The sequence below is a fragment of the Giraffa tippelskirchi genome, chromosome 8, assembly GCF_054371585.1.
Source record: "Giraffa tippelskirchi isolate mGirTip1 chromosome 8, T2T-mGirTip1v1.2.pri, whole genome shotgun sequence".
NCBI classification, from domain to species: domain Eukaryota; kingdom Metazoa; phylum Chordata; class Mammalia; order Artiodactyla; family Giraffidae; genus Giraffa; species Giraffa tippelskirchi.
The window spans coordinates 15,683,291-15,702,897 of record NC_137282.1 but is presented as its reverse complement, the minus strand read 5'-3'; the positions used below and the strand labels follow the sequence as shown (position 1 = coordinate 15,702,897).

The window sequence follows — 19,607 nt, the reverse complement described above, 5'->3', positions numbered from 1 at the left end:
GTTTTTCCTGAGTCAAGAAAACGCATTGAAAACAAAAAACGAAAACTCAAATAATGTGGAGAAATAGCAAAAGATTTTTTTGAAAAATAAGAGAAATGAGAAGGACTGGTACAAGCAAATATTAAAATATTTTATGGCGCTAAAACTTGGTATTTACATATGAAGAGACAGAGGTCAATGGAATAAAATATGAAAGTAAGAAATTAATATTTGCAATATAATTCAATTAAGAAAGGAAAGCTAATAAATTAAATTTAGTGGTATAAATTATTATCAATTTGAAGGAAAATATATCCTCACTCATACCATACACACACACACACACACACACACACACGCACAGGAAACTGGAATGTGTATTGATTAAGGCAGCAGCACCTATAGTCAGCATGAAAGTGAAAGTGAAAATTGCTCAGTCTGTCCGACTCTTTGCAACCTCATGGACAATATAGTCCTTGGAATTCTCCAGGCCAGAATACTGGAGTGGGTAGCCTATCCCTTCTCCAGCGGATCTTCCCAACCCAGGAGTCGAACCAGGGTCTCCTGCACTGCAGGCGGATTCTTTACCAATGGAGCTATGAGGGAAGCCAGCATGCCTGCGATTAAATCCCAGATCAACAATTTATTTAGTTGCGTTATTTAATCTTACAAATTACACAGTCTCTTTGTGCAGAGTTGTCTTTATATCGTCAGTAACGGTGATAAAACCATTTAGCTTACAGGTTGTGATGAGGATTACTGAGTTAAAACACATAGGATTCCAACATATAGGAAGCACTCAGTATATATTCATCATTGTGATGGGGGGAAAGTCATAATAAAAATCTCATTCTCACTTCCACATATTCTACCCTACATTTATTTTACCGTTTGATATGGATAAGGTTCCAAGCAAATAAAAAAATGGATAAGGTATGGACCTGTCTTTGGAGAGGGAAGTTTGCTATCCAATATCAGTTAGAAATGTGTCTGCTCAGGACTTACCTAGTGGTCCACTGGCTAAGACTCTGTGATCCCAATGCAGGGGGCCCGGGTTCGATCCCTGATCAGAGAAGTGAAGTAAAAGTCCCTCAGTCATGTCCGACTCTTTGCGACCCCGTAGACTATACAGTCCGTGGAATTCTCCAGGTCAGAATACTGGAGTGGGTTGCCTTTCCCTTCTCCAGGGGATCTTCCCAACCCAGGGATTGAACCCAGGTCTCCCACATTGCAGGCAGATTCTTTATCAGCTGAACCACAAGGGAAATCCAAGAATACTGGAGTGGGTAGCCTATCCCTTCTCCAGCGGATCTTCCTGAACCAGGAATATGAATCAGGGTCTCCTGCATTGTAGGCAGATTCTTTACCAGCTGAGCTATCAGGATCCCATATGCTGCAACTAAGAGTCCACATAGTGCAACTAAAGAACCTGGTGCAGCCAAATAAACTTTTTTGAAAGAAAGAAATGTGTCTGCTCATTTTTTCTCCTTTAAAGGTGAGTTCTTGGGCACAACTAAAGTTGCCCAGCACAGCTTGAATGTACTGCAGATTATTCATGTCACTGGAAATGCATCCTGCAATAAATTTGTTTTTGTTCTATATATATGTTGTCATTCATCATTGCAATACTGTTCTTGTGGGAAAACAGATTATGAATCATGTAATAACTATGACTAATAATAAACAAGGCTCCTTGTTTCTTGCTGTAATGGAAATAAATCAGCTAGAAGTTGCATTCCGGCTCCACCCCCAACCCCCCAAAGAGAGTTATCCATTACTGGAAAGTATCTGCAATTTAAAAAAATTTGACTGCCTCTCCCCAGATCTAGACAAATTATAGCAACACTACAGAAAATCTCCAAGGATTTTAGTATCTTTGCAGAGAACGTAGGACATATCCCAATGCCTAGTTTTGTAATGCATCAAGAGCGTTCACAGCAAGTGACACTTTGAGATGTCCTCCTGGCTTTGACTCTCTTCTCCTTTAGTACCCTTTATAGTGTCACTTGACTAGACCAATTGTTCGCTTGGCATGAGGAAAATAACTCTTTCCCTATCCTCTGGATTTTGATGGGAGATGAGCTTCTGAACCACACCACCTGTCTTCCTGTCAGGTTTATGCTCTTTCTCTTGAGATCTCCAAGCTGGATGGAACTCAGAATAGTGGATACAGCACTGAGCTAGGATAGGGGGCTGCTACTGAGGAAGACTTTACCCCTCACCCAGCTAGTAATTCTCTGGGCCTTGGCATCCTTGTGCTGAAAGGAGAGAGCATATTACAACTCCCATCTAGAAAAACGGTACAGATACAACTATTTTCAGGGCAGGAATAGAGACACAGATATACATAACAGACATGTGGACACAGTGGGCGTAGGGGAGGATGGGACAAATTGGGGGATTGGGATTGACACATATATACTACCATGGGCAACATAGCTAGCTAGTGGGAAGCTGCTATATAGCACAGGGAGCTCAGCTCAGTGTTCTATGATGACCAAGAAGGGCGGCATGGGAGGGGGGTTGGGAGGGAGGCTCCAGAGGGAGGGGATATATGTATACATACAGCTGACTAACTTTATTACACAGCAAAAACTAACACAACACGGTGAAACAGTTATCCTCCAATAAAAATCAATCCATCAATCATTCCCAAGTTTGGCTCTCTGTGAAACACACTTTCTGGACATTTTCATCCTCAGCCTGAACCTGGGTCACTCATTCATCCAGCTGATTCTGGAAGCCAACCCTCACCCCAGTCCACGCGGTCCACTGAGTCAATGTCCAACCAAGAACTCACCTCTCCCAGCTTCAACGTGGTCCTAGCATCACATTCTGATATTTTGATTGTTTTCCACTCACGGTGGAACTGCTGCAACCTAGGCAGCAGGTTCCCATACAAGATAACTGGTAACTCTCAGCTAATCACTCACCAGATCTTCTAGGGGTCTGTTTCCTAGTTGGAAATAAAGATAGTATCACGTATTCCCAAGTCACAGGATCATTATGGGGAGAAGTTGTAATGAATTGTGAAAAGTGCTATACATACAAATGAAAATGAAATGGGTGTCATTCCTAGACTTCCTCTAAAAACTGAAAGGCACCTAGCAGCCACATAAGGATGTATTTATTATTAGTATTATCACTGAATTAATAACGTTAAATACTTCTTGATCTTAGGGTTTGAAAACAGATTGTACACTTTGGAAATCTAGAAACATTAGAGCCTGACATTGACTAAATGTGCCCTATTGCTTTCCAATACCAATCTTCTGAGTGGCTGGCCATACTCAAAGAAGATTGCCTTTGCCTTTTAATGTAATTACACTGCAATTACAAAGTCCATGTAATATTGCTAAGCCTGACCTTGCAAATTAAATGTGTCCATTTCTCATTACACCAAAAAAAATTTTTAAAAACTAAAACATGGCGTGATGCTGAGCCACCAGGGAAACCCCTTAGTTCCCTGACCAGGGATCAAACCTGTCTCCCTTGCATTGGAAGCATGGAGTCTTAATGGACTGTCAGGGAAGTCCTTGATCTGCAATTGTTGATATGAATGACCACTCCGTCATTCTGAAATCCTCTCCTCCCTTGGTTTTCTTAACAGGTAGTGAAAGTGATCACCTAGAAGGGTGGGATGGAGGAAGGTGGGAAGGAGGTCCAAGAGAGAGGGGATAAATGTACACATATAGCTGATTCACTTCACTTTGGTCGTGCCCGACTCTTTGCGACTCTATGGACTGTAGTGCACCAGGCTACTCTGTCCATGGGATTCTCCAGGCAAGAATACTGGAGTAGGTTGCCATTTCCTACTCCAGGGGATCTTCCCAACCCAGGAAGCAAATCCAGGTCTCCTGCATTGCAGGCGAATTCTTCTTTACCATCTGAGCCACCAGGGAAGCCCCCTCTTAAAAGGCATCCGCTTGCCTAATAACCATTCCACTTCATCTTCTTTGGTTTTAGCAGGCTTGCACTTTGTGAGACAAAAGAGAAATCAGTGAGTCTCTCACTAACGGAGGTGAGCCCAATCTCTACTTTGTAAGCAAGTGATCAGTTCAGAAGTCCAAGCCTAATGCAACCAGAATATGGAATTGCACTGGCCAGAGAGACTGGCTCAAGAACAGGTCTGTCCATCCAATGAAAGGTAACTGCAAGACTGATGGAAATCAGGAGAAGTTTCCTCCCTTTTGAGATAGAGCCACTGGTAGAAGGACCTCGGTTGTATACAGATAGGAAATCAGACATTGCCCTAGTCATCTTCCTAGGAGTCCAGGGATGAAACTGACACCCACGGGAGGACCTTTAGAGTCAGAAAGAAATGGAGCTGGATTTGTGACTAAAACACCTGTTTCCTGTTCTACTTACCTCTGGAGTTTGGGGTTGTCATTGTCACTAAATGAACAGATAAGTCTACTTTATCATAACAGTCATTCTGAGTTTTTTTGACTGTTAATAGCAACTGAAAGAATGGTAACAACACAGTTACCATCATTGTCTTTCTACCACATAAATAACTCTTTCGAACCACGTCTTGTACTAGTTCCTCTCTTCCAGTAATCCCCCAGAGGCTTATTCTTAGACTTCTTTTCTTTATTCTCTTTACCTAACTCTCACCTTCTTTAAAGAGTACAAATCAACCACACCAGCCCAGACTCTTCTTCTGAGCTTAAGACACAGATTTTCAAATACTTCCTGTGTATCTTCCCTTTAAATGTTCCATCATGGGTAAGTTGAATAGCTCTAACACAACATGCAAGCTTTCCCCCTACCACCCTTTCCATGTATGTCACAGCCTAGTTGTACGGCATCACCATGACTCGAACCTTCAAAACCAGAAGTTTCAATTTCCTCCTTGTTTGCGCCCTGTTTTTCATCCCTCACTATCATTATAAGGTCCTGCCAATTCGAAGCTCATAAATACTTCCTCCTTCTCCAAGGCACACCCCTATTGGCCGAGTTCATTATCTCATCATTTTGACTTAACAATGTCCTTCCTCCTTCCAGTGCTCCCAGTTATTCCTCTCAAGTACAGACCCATGTGAAAGTTTAGAATGTCATTTCCTTACCTAACTTTATGCCATAGATTTCCATTACCTGCAGAATAAAGCTTATGGAACTTAGCTGGCCCTATAAAGCCTTCCTCAATGACGTCAGAGCTGACCTATTTGATCTGACCCTCAATCACTCCCTACAGATTAAGCCAGTCCTTGGTATCCCCCAGGTGAGCACAAACCTATCCTATAAGCCTCATTTCCTCTGCCTTACTCTTTGCTTGTTTCTAAAGTAGGTGTATTCCTGCTTACCTTTTTATGATACGTCATAAAAAGTCCTGCTTACCTTTTTATAAAACATCATCCATTCTAGAAAAGTTTCCTGACTGCCCAGGCAAATTTCCCGATTCCCTCATTTTTTATAACTCTAGGAATATAACATTAACAATGCCACATATGCTATAATAGACTGATGTTCATTTCTTTGCTAAGTTCCTTAACTTGCGGTATCTGCTTTTCTTCTATTAACAGTAATCTTCGGAGGTTCCAACTGCCTGGTTTTTTATATTTGTTTTTTTTTTTGCAGAAAATCCTATTTATCTGGCTTCCCCCCTTCCTTTTCAGAGCAGTCTCAGAATTATTTGAGACACTGTGTCCCAGGCTGAAGTCTTCAACTTTGTGCATCAAACAAAAAATATAACGCTTAATGTTTAAGTTGTTTCATTTTTTTAGTCAACATTACATATGGTGATAATGTTAACTAAACTTATGTGGTGATCATTTCCCAATGTATAAAAATATGAAATCATTATGTTGTACATCTGAAACTAACATGTTATATGTCAATGATATCTCAATAAAAACATGTTTAAATTAAAAAACAGATTAATGTTCATTAAAACATTAAAACACACTCCCCCGGTTTCTTATTTCTTAAGACTATGAACCAAGGCTTTGGCTTTTAACTCTAGGAGGCACTGCATCATCTCATACATAATAGACACTCAAAAATTATTTTTCAAATGAAAGAATGAGGGGAAAAGTAAAAGAAAATCACAGGATTAGTGGTTAGACATGGTGTACCCTCCCTAGATTCAGTTTCCTCAACTGTAAAAAGAGACAGGTTTAGACGAAACTCTCTGCTTCTTCCTGCTTTAAAATATTTCTGGATTTTAAGGAAATATTAATAGAAGCAACCCAGTGATCTTTCATGACAGAGTAACCTAATATTAAATTTCACAAACGACACTCTGGTCAATCAAGTATGAATTCTAAGATGGAAGTTTTTGGGTTTTTTTCTTTTTCTTAAAACATGTTCTCCAGTTGCTGGATGAGATGTGTTAGTTCTGGAAAGAAGCCAATACTGGGCTTGGAGAAGAGTTAAAAGCCAATAGAGACATTACTTTTAATTATATTAAAAGCATCTTGTAAATTTCCCATCAGTTATAACATAAATTTCTCTCCATTAATCATTGAAAGACAAGTGTTTGCAGTTTGGCCTACTGGGGCTAAAATCTGGATACAGAATATTGTTTGAATGTCTTCAAGCCTAGTTAGTCTAAGAGACACAAGTACACAAACAAATACACACACACATACACACAAATGCACACTCATTCAAAGAAAGACGGTTTGAAATTAAAAAGTAGTTTGATATGAAGGCGGGAAGTGGGTGAGTATACATTAGTAGGACATTTGTGATTGGGGCTGAAGTCAGTGATGGATGCTGACCATAGAAGCTGAAGTCAGTTACACATTTCTTCTTCTGGGCTAGGTAGGGGGATGGGTACCATGGTCAGGCTGAAAAATCAAGTCACAAGATTTAATTCTGGCTCTGCCATTAGCATCTTCTGTGACCTTGGTTAAGTCAATACTTCTCCAGGATCTATTCTTGGACCAGGTTAACCACTCGAAAATTTACCTATTTATCGCAGTGTGGTTTCTCCCAGACTTAACCTTCACTGACTTTCACTCTTAACATTATGCTCTTGGTTTTTATGAAAGGCCTTTACCAAAAAAAAAAAACCAACATAAATTATTCCAAGTATTCTATTAATGAATCATTATACTTTCTAATATAAGTATAAATCTATACATAAGGTATTGGAGATGTTATTTATTTCCTCGTTATGAAATTTCCACCTGAAAAAAATTCTCACAGAATTTAATTGGAGGAAAACAGCCTCCTCTTCCTCAAACTTATCACAGAAGTTTTCTGTTAATGGCTTTCATATTTTTCCTGCTACCAGAATGCCCAAAGGTTCTTTTTTCTTTCGTTTTTGATTTAATATAGTCTTGTTCAGTCGCCCAGTCATATCTGACTCTTTCGACCCCACGGACGAAAGCACACCAGGCCTCCCTGTCCCTCATCATCTCCCAAAGTTTGCCCAAGTTCATGTCCACTGTATCTGTGGCTATAGTCTTACATATACATAATTTTGCAATCCAAAATTAATCATTTTAATATTTTAATATATGCCCATCAAATTTTCTTCTGGGTAATTCTGAGATCACACTACACAAGGAATTTCATGTGCCTCTTTTTTTGTACAATATCATGATAGCATTTTCCCATATCTATAGTAAAATTGCTTTGAGGGGGTTTTTATTTTTCCATTAAAAAAATTTTATTCTATGCTGATTTTAGTTTTGTTTCCAGGACACTATCAGTAAATTTGGTTGAATAATTCTTTTGGATATAGCCTTTTTTCCTAGTTCCTTCCTAAACTTGTTACTTTCTGGGTTTTTTAAATTGAAATATAGTTGATTTACAATGTTTATGTTCATTTCTGGTGTACTATAAAGTGATTCAGTTACCCAAATATATACATATATATTCTTTTTCATATTTTTCATTATAATTTACTACAAAATATTGAGTATTATTCCCTGTGCTATACAGTAGGATGTTGTGGTTTATCTCTTTTATATAAATTATATATTGTGTCTGCTAATTCCAAACTCTTGGATGTAGACCTGGTTCTCAGCTGTACTCCTCCACAGCTCACCTCTAGCCATCTCAGAACCAGCCTTGTCAAGCGACTTTTGATCTCCATCATGTGTTGCCCAAGCATAGACTTGGGTTCAACCATGCATTCCAAAACACAGCTGAGACCTGGTTTTCACACACCATACAATCACCTTTGGCTGAGAGCTGGCTGAAAGCATAAGGGAGTTAAAAAGCATAAGGGTTTTACACACACACACACACAAGGCTTACAGGACAACCTTCCCTTTTTGCCCCTACCTCCCAAAAGACCAGCAATAGGCAACCAGCACCTGCTGTTAGGAAAACTGGGTCCCACAGGCCCCTCCTTTCAACTCAGAGACTCCAGGACTCACGGAGCAGGGGCCCCTCCTCAGAAGTCTGACTTCCATCTCCGTGGGGCTCCTCCTTTAACAACTTAAATTTTAACTCTTCTAGCCTCTTCTCTTCGTGGCCTCAGACCTAGTGGTGATAGCCACTTCTTTAGGTTGCTACCCCTGTGAAACCCTTTTGCTATGCTATGCTAAGTCGCTTCAGTCGTGTCCGACTCTGTGCGACCCCATAGACGGCAGCCCACCAGGCTCCGCTGTCCCTAGGATTCTCCAGGCAAGAATACCGGAGTGGGTTGCCATTTCCCTCTCCAGTGCATGAAAGGGAAAAGTGAAAGTGAAGTCGCTCAGTTGTGTCCAACTCTTAGCGACCCCACGGACTGCAGCCCACCAGGCTCCCCCGTCCATGGGATTTTCCAGGCAAGAGTACTGGAGTGGGGTGCCATTGCCTTCTCCGTGAAACCCTTTTAGTCACCTAGTTAACACCTTTTGGCCTAATTGATAATTCTTCCTGTGAAATTTCTATGAAATTCTCTTGGTTGTGGTTATGCCTCCTGACTGGGTCCTGAATGATGGCAGAGCTGAGATTCAAACCTATGCAGGTTGGGGTCAGAGGCTCTGGTCCACCACCCAGAATAGAGAAAAACAAAAACAAAAGGAAAGCGAGTCTTTCCTTCCCCTGTCATCACCAGCCAGCCTCTTCTCACACGTATTCTCAGGGATGCTATTTCACCCGTGAGGAACGCAACCTTTGACCAAACTACAAGCCCAGTTCAGCGCCTCACAGTCTCCAGTCCAACACAGGATGTGGGCTTTAACTTTGCATAACCTATAGAGTGTTTTTCCAAAACAAAAGAACTGTCAGCCCCAAAGGCGCAATCAAGCCTCCGGCTCTAAAAACACAAGGCAACACTGACTTTGTGAAAAGAAAGCTGTTGTTTTTCTTAGGTTTCACGTATCTGGGCCCCAGTGCCTTAGGGGAGCCCAAGGTCAACGGCTGTGCTTCTCAAGAATCTCTTCAAGGCAAAACACACTTTGAAGCACAAGATGTGATAAATGGGACAGTCTGAAATCGGGTGGCAAAGACCCACTGCCCCCTCACCCCACCCTCACCCCCACAGAAGCAAACACCCGTGGTCATGGTAGTTTTACCGGGAATATTGACGCAATTCATTAAAGCTGCTTTGGCAGCGAATAACTGAAATGAACTGAAGGATTCAACCGAGCTTAAGCATGAAAAGGGACTTGAACTTGTTATTTGAACACAGTGCTGGATCACAGAACCTCCGGGTAGATTTGAATGCTGCTGGATTTAGAAAGGGACCAGATGTCTCCTGGTGACATCTGGTCTCTTTTCTCCCTCATCGTCCCTCCTGATGCTCTTGATTTTTCAGGTCTATGTCATGCTGTCTCTTCCCATCAGCTTTTCCAGCATACCTCTGCTCTGACATGAGGAAGGCCACTTACGAGTAAGTCCTTGGGGGGACTAACCTCTCTCTGGGTCTCAGGTCAGGGTCCACTCATGTTCCAATCAACTGCCTAGGGGTCAAGTTCATATTTTACAAAATAGGGAGGCAAGTTCTTTACTTGGGGAAGCAGAGGGCAGAAAAAGAGCAATTGTTAATTCAGGTAGGCCCTCCCTCTGACCATGAGGTTTCTACTGCTCTTATCCTGAACATCTCAGTGCTTATCTGTTATTCAATTCCATGGCAGATATTAATTTTCAGGGAAAAAAATCATTCACTGTCATCAGCTGTAATCTTCCAAATGCTTAAAGAAAATTAAATTTCTAACTAATACCAGAGTCTGCAAAACAACCACCTTGCTTCCCATATTAGGGAAGGACAAAACAGAAAGTATAATAGGAGAGGGAAGGTTTACCAAGGCATTAGGTACCCTGTGGGCATAATAAATGTTCAGCCAGATTTATTGTTATTATAATAGGTAAAATAGGTAGTCTCACAAGTAAAATACTTAATGTGATTATAATGTTTATAGCATATAATCCAGCAAAGAGCTTTGGGTAAGGGGAGAGGCAGGGGTACCATGGTGATTGCGTCCCTGTTGAAAAACCCCCTTGGGGCTCACATTGCTGAGAAGGAAGAGACCCATCCCCCTGGGGTTGATCCCAAGGACCAGCCAAGGGCACAGACCACTTGAAATGAGGGAGTCTCCCAGTTCTGGGAGCCTGTTCTTCATGACGACTTAATTCTATTTCCAGCCTATGACTCCCCAGCCCACCGTTTCTGCCCCTCAGACTCATACACCCCAGCGGGCACGGTTGGTGCCCTCGGGACACTGCTTTATCACCAGGTCCACTCAGCTGAATCTGCCCTCCTGACCACATAACTCACCTTGGCAAGGAAGTCTGGCAGCCTCTCTTGGGGTCCACAGGCACAGTTTGGACCCATTTACCCCGAGGTTCTTCTGGCCCAAGTAGCATCCTCTCAAGGCTTCACTCGGTGTTGTCGGGTGACTCACCTGCTTCAGCCTGAAGGGGCACCTGCGTGGGCTCCCTTCCTCTCGGCTACTCTCATCAGGGGCAGGAGACAGGAAAGCTGTCAGGAGCGAAGATGAGGAGACAAGTTAGACTGCGATGGGCCTCCCAGTGCCCGAACTTGAGTCCCAGCCCAGCGGTCCATCTCTCATCAGCTGGGGAGGAAGAGGTTGTCCTCTACCCTTCTTGGTGATTCTGGTTGGTCTAAGAATGAAATTGACATGAGACAGATTAAACACTCAGTAATATGCATCCATGGGAGAGACCCAGGAAAAGACAGCAACTCACCAAAATGGCCCAAGCCCTCACCTTAAACACCATCTTCAGCTAAAGACAAAAGAGGCTGTTGAGGGTAGGCGTTTGGGACTTCAAGAGGGAGGAAGGAAATTCACATGGAGATGGAGCAGCAAATGTTTGGTAAATCAACGTTTGCTGGGCTTGCACAGACAGTGGGACCCAGGGTGGACCCTGATCTCTAGGGGTTTCCCGCACCACACTGAGTCCATACTTTCTACTGAAGTATCTGGGGTAGCCCTATTCCAGGAACAGACTCTCTATGCAAGTTCTTTTAGGAAGTTAAGGGGAAATCAAAGTTTCTTTCAGAGTCAAGCCTTTAATCGTCCCTCCTCTCAAATAATCTGTGTAACAAAGAGGCACTGGGGGGAGGCTACAGCTCCAAATCAAAGTTTATAGTTAAAGAGGTCAAGCCCAGACATTTCGCTACAGGAAAAAGATAGACCAAATATAGATAAACAGAAAGAAAGACAGATAGACAAATATACGTGACATAAGTATCATATACATTTATATATCATATGTGTATATATGATTATATACGGTATAAATGTGTATATAATATATGTGTGTCACATATATTGATCTTCCCTAGTATCTCAGATGGTAAAGAATCTGCCTGCAGTGCAGGAGACCCAGGTTCAACTCCCAGGAAGATCCCCTGGAGAAGGAAATGTCTACCTGTTAGGGGAAGCACACTGACTGAAACCGCCCACCCTGGCCAGGCACCATAGTAACCATTTGCAGGAGTTGTTTTAGGACAGGAGGTCCTGGTAAGGAACACAGAAGTAATAAGCCACCACCAACCTGAAGAGTTCAGGAAAGGTCAAAAGGAGACACCACATGTCTGACCACCTCCCAGAATCCTTCTCTCTGGCATCCATCTTAGCTGAACAAGGCGGGGACCACCAGGAAGGACTCCGAGTCAGATGATTGGCTAAAGACAACCCGGAAACTAATCCCCTCACCATAAATCCCGAGACTGCAGAGCTGTTCTCCTGGGTTCCCTTACCCTCCTGCTCTCCACCCTGGCACCCTTTCCCAATAAAATCTCATGCTTTGTCAGCACATGCGTCTCCTCAGACAATTCATTTCTGTGTGTTAGGACAAGAGCCCAGTTTTGGGCCCTGGAAAGGGTCCTCTTTCCTGCAACATAGCCACTCCAGTATTCTTGCCTGGAGAATCCCACTGGACAGAGGAGCCTGGCAGGCTACAGTGGGTGGGGTCACAAAGAGTCAGACACGACTGAGTGACTAACACACACACATATACATTAAAGATGACTTCCAGGTGGCGCTAGTGGTAAAGAATCCATGTGCCAGTAAAGGAGACGCAAGAGATGTGAGTTCGATCCCTGGGTCAAGAAGATCCCCTGGAGAAGGCAATGGCAACCCATTCCGGTATTCTTGCCTGGAGAATCCCACGGACAGAGGAGCCTGGTGGGCTACAGTCCATGGGGTCACGAAGAGTCGGACACGATTGAAGCTACTTAGCACGCACACACAGGGAGAGTAAAGGACGCGAGCGGGAGGGTAAGATGGAGCAAGAACACCTCTCTGTAAAAACCCCCACAAAACTGAGGTATTGCTGTGAGTCCAATGGCTGTTCAAACTCCAAAGCGCTCCACATGACACGTTTTCAGTGTCCTCTTTTTACAAAGGGCTGAACAATTCTATTAACAAGATTTGCTTTGTGTAAACATTAATTAACCTCCATGAATACGAACACATGACAAAAGTATATCCTCTTAAACCCTTGAGAACTAGATTCCTATCACTCCATTAAAAAGAGATTTATGCCAGCATTGACTCTGGCCTTGTGAGAAAGGCCAGACAGTCAAAATCCTCAACTAATAAGGCAGCTTCCTTACCTTTAGGGAGCATCCGTGGTCACACTTTTCTAAATTTATTTTTTATTGAAATTGGTTTATTATAACATTATACGAGTTCCAACTGCACAACGTTATTTTTTTACTTCTGTGTACAAAACAGCATACTCCTCACCAAAAATTTCATTTCCATCTGTTGGTTACAGTTTTGAATATTTTCCCAGCATTGTTCTTTCCTGCTTGTCTGTCTTATTATATTCAGGTCATGGCAGGGGAATAAACCCCTAACTTAACAAGTAGATCTGTTAAAATTTCATTTAGAAACTCCTCAGTTTGGCTTTTTTACTAAATTCAAGTATATTGGATTTCATTAGTACTGCTTCACTATCGTTTAATTGTATCTGTATTTATCAACATTCAAGTTTTTAGAATACTAAGAAATATCCTTGTGTTTATTAAGAGGATACAAAATAAAATTATAAAAATCTTCAGCATTTTTAAACATTTTTACCACCAAGGGTGTAATAAGAGGAATCTCGATTTCCTAGCCTGGGTGAGGAATGGCCCTTCTGTTTATTTCCTTTGAGACTTAAATGACACAACGTGTTATTTCACCCTGGAAAATTGTGAATTTTAAAGGGCAAAGTGTGTGATGAGTGTACTTTCTCAACCAATATTGTCCTATCGTCACTCAAAAAATCGCACTGACTGGGATGCATTCTCCTGTGAAGGACTCATAAACCAAACGATTTCCCAACAATATTGAATCATCAGAGGGTGAAAAGCTGATTATATTCTGATCACAGAAAATAAGCAAAGGTTCTTATTCTGTAAGTGAAAGGAGATAAAATGGTTAAAATGTCATCAGACAGCTCTGAGCTCCCTCCTTTTATGAAAGCAAAATAAGAAAGATGGGAGGATAACTTAGAATTTTCCAGAAAGTGAAGATAGGATGACAGGTTAAAGAAGGAAGAACACCCAGGAAAGATTATTGTAATAATGGGAGAAACCATGAAAACACTATGTGGGCACACATAAAATAATTTTCTTATATCATAGAGCAATCAATATTACTGCCTGGAAAATGGATGGTAATCAGAATGTGAACAAATATCATAGAATATTTGGGGAAAAATAAGAGGAAAAAGTGTTAGGCACCAATTGGAAGAAGAGACATTCTAGGGGACAGGAACAACAATAAACTGAAACTCCATTGCTTCAAAATCATTTTCTTATTATCTATTTTATGCTCCAAAAGAGCTATGAAACAGAGAGTCTAATCACTCATTTCTTGTTAAAGAATGGATTCCAGAGGATTTGTATGGTGTGTAAAGTATGACAAGGCTAATAAGGAAAAGTGAGACAAAAAAAGAAACAAAGTGGGACTTTCCTGGTGGTCCTGTGGCTAAGACTAATCACTCCCAATGCAGGGGGCCCGGGTTTGATCCTTGGTCAGGGAACTAGATCTCGTGCTACAACTAAGACCCGGTGCAGACAAATAAATAAGCAAATATTTCTAAGAAGAAGAAATAAAGTCAGAGTAGATCTATGTGAAGTCAATCAATTATTAGTATTATTGCTCTGTGACCTTGGAGGTGGTCAAGTAGGTCTAAGTCAACTGCAAAAACTGGTAGATTAGATCATTTGACTAGTGCTCTTTCTTTCAAAAAATTATCAGTTATCAATGGGGGCAGACCTTAACAGTAACACATAAAATAGTCTGCACGTTCTCTTAAAAGAATTTAGATATTTTGCAGATTTACTTTTGTATACTTTTTACACAGCCACTTGAGTTATGGTCATCACACGAAAGTCACTCTAAATCAATGTAAAGTTCTCTTATGAAACAATCTCATGAAACCCAGTTGGTCTGAGAGGCTCTCACCTCTACCTTCATCCTTCTATGTGTTTCTCCCCAGACCATAGATTATCTCCGTGCTCTGTCATGAATACAGATGACTCTGTGCTACTCCTCTGTAATCTGGTAGCTTTGTGAGATGTTGCTACTGGGCAAGTTTGGGGAGTAAGATGAGTGTGGAGTGTGTGATCACGACAAGGAGAGGTAATAAACAATGCTTCATAAGGAGGCAGCCTGGTAGAGAGGATGACAGTGAAAGGCCTGGAATCAGAAGGCTGTATACAAGCCCTGCTTTACCACTTAGCATATGATCCTGGGCAAGTTACTTTTCCCCTCTGCTGTGCCCTTCTTCATATGTAAAACTGAAAAAAATAGCAATAGCTGCTTCATCCAGCAGAATTGAGTATTAAAAGAGACACTACATGAAAGCATTCAGAAGAAGGTTTGCTGCCAAGAAGACTCTACAGCTATTGTATAAGTGCTAGAAGTGACTTTTTCTGAAAGAAGAAGTTTAAGTTGCTTCCCTTGTCACCTAATATGGCAAAGAGGTGGGTGGAGACCCTCATGTTGAAAAGGAATCTTCCCCTCACCCACCCTTCCCGGTGACTAGCTAAGCAAGTGGGCAGCATTTCTCAGAGAAGACTGGAAAGAAAAAAAAAAACTTCCAAAGAAATCGATTGATTAAAACTTAGCACTCAAAGGCTCCACTTTGAACACAGGTAAAAATAAAAGCCCAAAGGATTGAGGTTAAAGGGCTGATTACAACCAATAAAGAGGAGCTAAGAGCTCTTTTAAAGAGATGAGTTTGCCCGCCCAATATATTTTCTTCAAAGGAGGAGAAAGCTCATTCAGGAGCCTCAAGCTCTTCACACCGCACCTTCTGCTAAAGCCACAAGCATGGGATACACCTTCCAGAAAGGATCGCAGAGAGTGAACATCCAGGAGATAGAGGAAGAGGGCCCTGGGGGTTCCTCATCCCCACTGTAACCCTCCCTCCTTCCCTACTCTCAGCCACAAGTCTTCTCAGAGGTCATCTCTGCATGAAAGCTCAATTGTCATGTTTGGTACAGTATTAATTATTACTATTTTAAGAGCTATTTTATTACTGTTTTAAGCTCTTTGACATTCCCCTATCTAGACTTCTTTATTATCTGTACATTTGACTATATTGGAATAAGGACTTTGGAAAATACATCTGCCTCTAGGTAAATTTTCTGTCCCCTAATCTTTTTTCCCTGTAGATTTTTCAACCATAGATTATCCAACAACAAGAGTTTTCCAAATCCTGACTCTGATACTTGAGGATGAATCTATGAGGTTTATATGTGTTACTTCCTTAGGTCAGGGAGGAAGCCAGCTGGTCCATGCTGTTGGTGAGCGGACAGTCTCCATACTTTTGAATTAAAACAGAAAGATAACAAAGATGACCCCAAACCTATGCAGATGGGCTCATAATTTTGCTCCAGAAGAAAGAAAAGCAGATGCTTTCCTAAGTAGTTTAGAGCAGGGTGTATAATCAGCCCCTCCAGAGGTGGTGAGCCAGGCTGCCAGACTGGGGTGAAGAGTCTAATAGCCCAGGAGGTTGTTCGAGCCAGATCTTGGTCTAAGCACAAGATTACAAGAGCAGTGAACAGACTAAAGAAATTGTTACCCATAGCATCCACTTTCATTACTTTTAACAAAAAGGTTTAGAAAATCTAGAAGACTAAGGTGTGAGGTATGTTATGATGCATTCAGCCCCCGAAATACACTTAAGCCTATGCGTTATACAGAAACCTACTTATACAGTTTTACCAAGTCCTGAAAGTAAATAAAATTTGATCATCACTCCTGTTTTCTCTAGAGAGAATTAGACTGGATTCTTCTGATAACTTCCAGCCTTCTGATATTACTTGGTGTCTTACGGTCACAGTTGAGCTCTCTGGGAACTCATAAGGGAGGGGTTTCAGTTTATCAGGCTTCCCACCCAGTGAGCAAACAGCCTATCCTCATCGAAACGTCATCACCATTTTTCACCTGGGCTCTCTTTTCTTTTTGTATTTTTCTCTCTTATTTGGAAGCTCTGAAGGTTCCAAACCTGGAAATAAACTTTAACGTGACAGACCTGCAGGCGGAACATTGGGAGAGCTTTTTCATTTCACACTGTGATCAGTTAAGGAGCTGTTCATCTATTTCTCTAATCCAGACGGCCACAGCGAGAGTGCTTCAATCTGCAGAGTGACATCTTCCCAGGTCTCCAAATTCTAATACAGCCATGTGTCACTCTCTCTCTCTTCCTCTTCCCCTCTCTCTCTTTTTAAGAGCTAGTTAAGCATTCACTACAAGTGTAATAAAGCAGATGAATTACCAGTCCATTTTCATCACTGATGCCCAGCTCTGGCTCAGCTTTTAAAAAACCATCTCCTTCCTTCTCTTTTGCCAACGGCCCCATCTGACCAGCATTTGACTCATTTCAACCAAATAGATGGCAAATTTCATCCCATTTAAAAAATAAAAAAGGAAACAGTCACTTATTATCCGTAAAGCTTCTGGCTTTGCTGCCTATGAAATGCCCATCACTCTCTAGAATCCATTCACTGGCCTCATGTTCCCAGGTTATTCCAAATATTCTCTTACCTCCTGAAATCCATGACGCTTCCAACATCTTCACTGCCAGTCGATAGCATTACTTCCTACTTCACTCAGAGGTAGGGAATTCCCTGGTGGTCCAGTGGTTAAGACTCCATGCGTCCACTGCAGGAGGCATGGGTTCAATGCCTGGTTGGGGTATTAAGATCCCACATACTGCATGATGCAGCCAAAAATCAATCAATCAATTAATTTTAAAAGATCAGCTCTTTGGAGCTCTGTTGTAAAAATTTTAAACGGTCACTTTTCACAGACTTCCACAGCTTATCTTCTGCCTTCCCATCTGTTAATGGCTCACCTTGTCATGTTCCTGTCTAAAACCACGCCTTCCACATGCATACCGGTTCCCACGCTCTCCATCTGCTCCAGAACCTCTCCCAAATTCTCCTTTCTCTTCTACATCACCTATTTTTTTTTTTTTTTAAGTCTCTACTGGGTCATTCCCAGCATACTCACATGCCAGTCCTTCTCTCATCTTGGAAAAGGAAAAGGAAGGTTGACTCCACTCTCCCCATCAACTTATATCTGATTCCTTTGCTCTCCTCTGCAGCAAGGCTCCTTGAAGGAGTTCGCTTTACTGTCTCTCATTCGTCTCTTCTTTTTAATCTCTTAAACCCACGCCCATCAGCGTGGTGTACGATGCTGAAGCAGCTCTCAACGGAACACCGAGAGGAAAGGCAGTGGAATGAGTGAGCGTGGGCTCTGGAGCCAGCCTGGCTGTGCTCGAATCCCCACACTGTCACAATCCAATAGTGTGAACTTAGAGAAGTCACCTAATCCCTCTATTCTTTGGTTTGTTTATTTGTAAAAAAGGAACTATAACAGTATGTACCCTTATATTTGTTGTGAAGAATAAAATTAAAAATTACATGTAACCTGCTTAGTACAACGTCTGGAACACACTGGGTGCTCACTAAGTGCTGGTTACTATTATCATCTAGTATCCAATAGAAACATAATGAAAGCTACATATATCATTTACCTTTTTAACCATCACGCTGAAAAACGCTAAATGAGAATAGGGGAAGCTCATTTTAATAATTTCTCTTATCTTGGAATACTCAAAATATCATTTCAACGTATCTATATAAAAATCACTAACCAGATATTTTCAGTCCTGTTTTTGCACTAAGTCATCAAATCCAGTGACACTCTATCTCAATCCAGACTATGCATATTATTAAGTGCTCAGGAGCCACATCAGAAGAAAGCCACTGGGGAAGTGCCCCTTTCTAGGTTATAACGCCTTCTAACAATACATGTCATTTGCTTTAAAGCTAAAGTAGAAGTCCCAAGATTCAGTCCACCATCAGTGTCAGAACCAGAAAATTAATGGGGAACTTGAGTTTCTAAAATCCTACACCTAATCTCCCCAAGTGGACAGGGTTAATCCATCCTTTTCCTCAAACATCATCCATTTCCTCCTTCATTGGGCACACTGATGCTGGCATTCTGCCATCTGCCATTTTCCCCAAACATTTCTTTCCTTTCACTTGATTCATGTTCTAATTCATGTATTGATTTGTACTTTCTCTTGCCTTCTCTTTCTCTCATCATCATCATTTTCTGGAAATGAGACATGGAAGCAGGAGACGGCTGGGTAAGGGAGAGGTCAAGATGGAGAGCTAAAGGAATGATTTCTGTGATACCCAAGTCAGGAGCTGGATGAAACATCAGTCGTGGAAGTATCACGAGTGGACACGGGTGGCAGGGGGCTCTAGAGGGGGAAAGGAGGGATGTCAGAGCCTCTCATTTCTCTCCATCTTCACTCCCACTGCTTCATCACATCCCCACCCCACCCCACCCCTACCCGGCTCCCGCTACACTGGGCTAGGTCAATGACCTCCTGACAGGAAGCTGGATACACCAAGGTTCAATTTCTACCCCTTTTGTTTAGCTGGTAACGCCAGTGACTAGAATAATGCTGGCACATAGTAAGCACTCATTAAAAAAGGAAAGAAGACAGTTAGAAAGGGAGGGAGGGGAGGAAGGAAGGCAGGGAGAGTAGAAAGAAACGCAGTGTCCTCTTCGGCTTTCTTTCACCCATTCGCCATTTCCTTTTTGCCTATGCTGGAACTCAGTACCACACCCAGAAAACCTCCCTTGATCCGGCCCCCTGCTTGTATCTTTCACTTTATCTGACTCACTCCTCCTGTCCCTTCATTACACTCTAACCAAACTGCCTCTTTTTAATTCCTTGGACTAGCTACCATT

At 41.9% G+C, this 19,607-nt stretch overlaps 1 protein-coding gene across 10 annotated transcripts in view; it reads right to left on the bottom strand.

The window, feature by feature from the left end:
• The window catches only part of POFUT3 (protein O-fucosyltransferase 3), a 259,490-nt gene that overhangs the window by 107,574 nt on the left and 132,309 nt on the right, over positions 1-19,607 (bottom strand). For all 10 annotated transcript variants that reach the window (XR_014063101.1, XR_014063098.1, XR_014063103.1 and 7 more), the window contains one exon: positions 10,643-10,846. The gene's annotated coding sequence lies outside the window, so the exon portion shown is untranslated. The remainder of the gene's footprint in view (positions 1-10,642; positions 10,847-19,607) is intronic.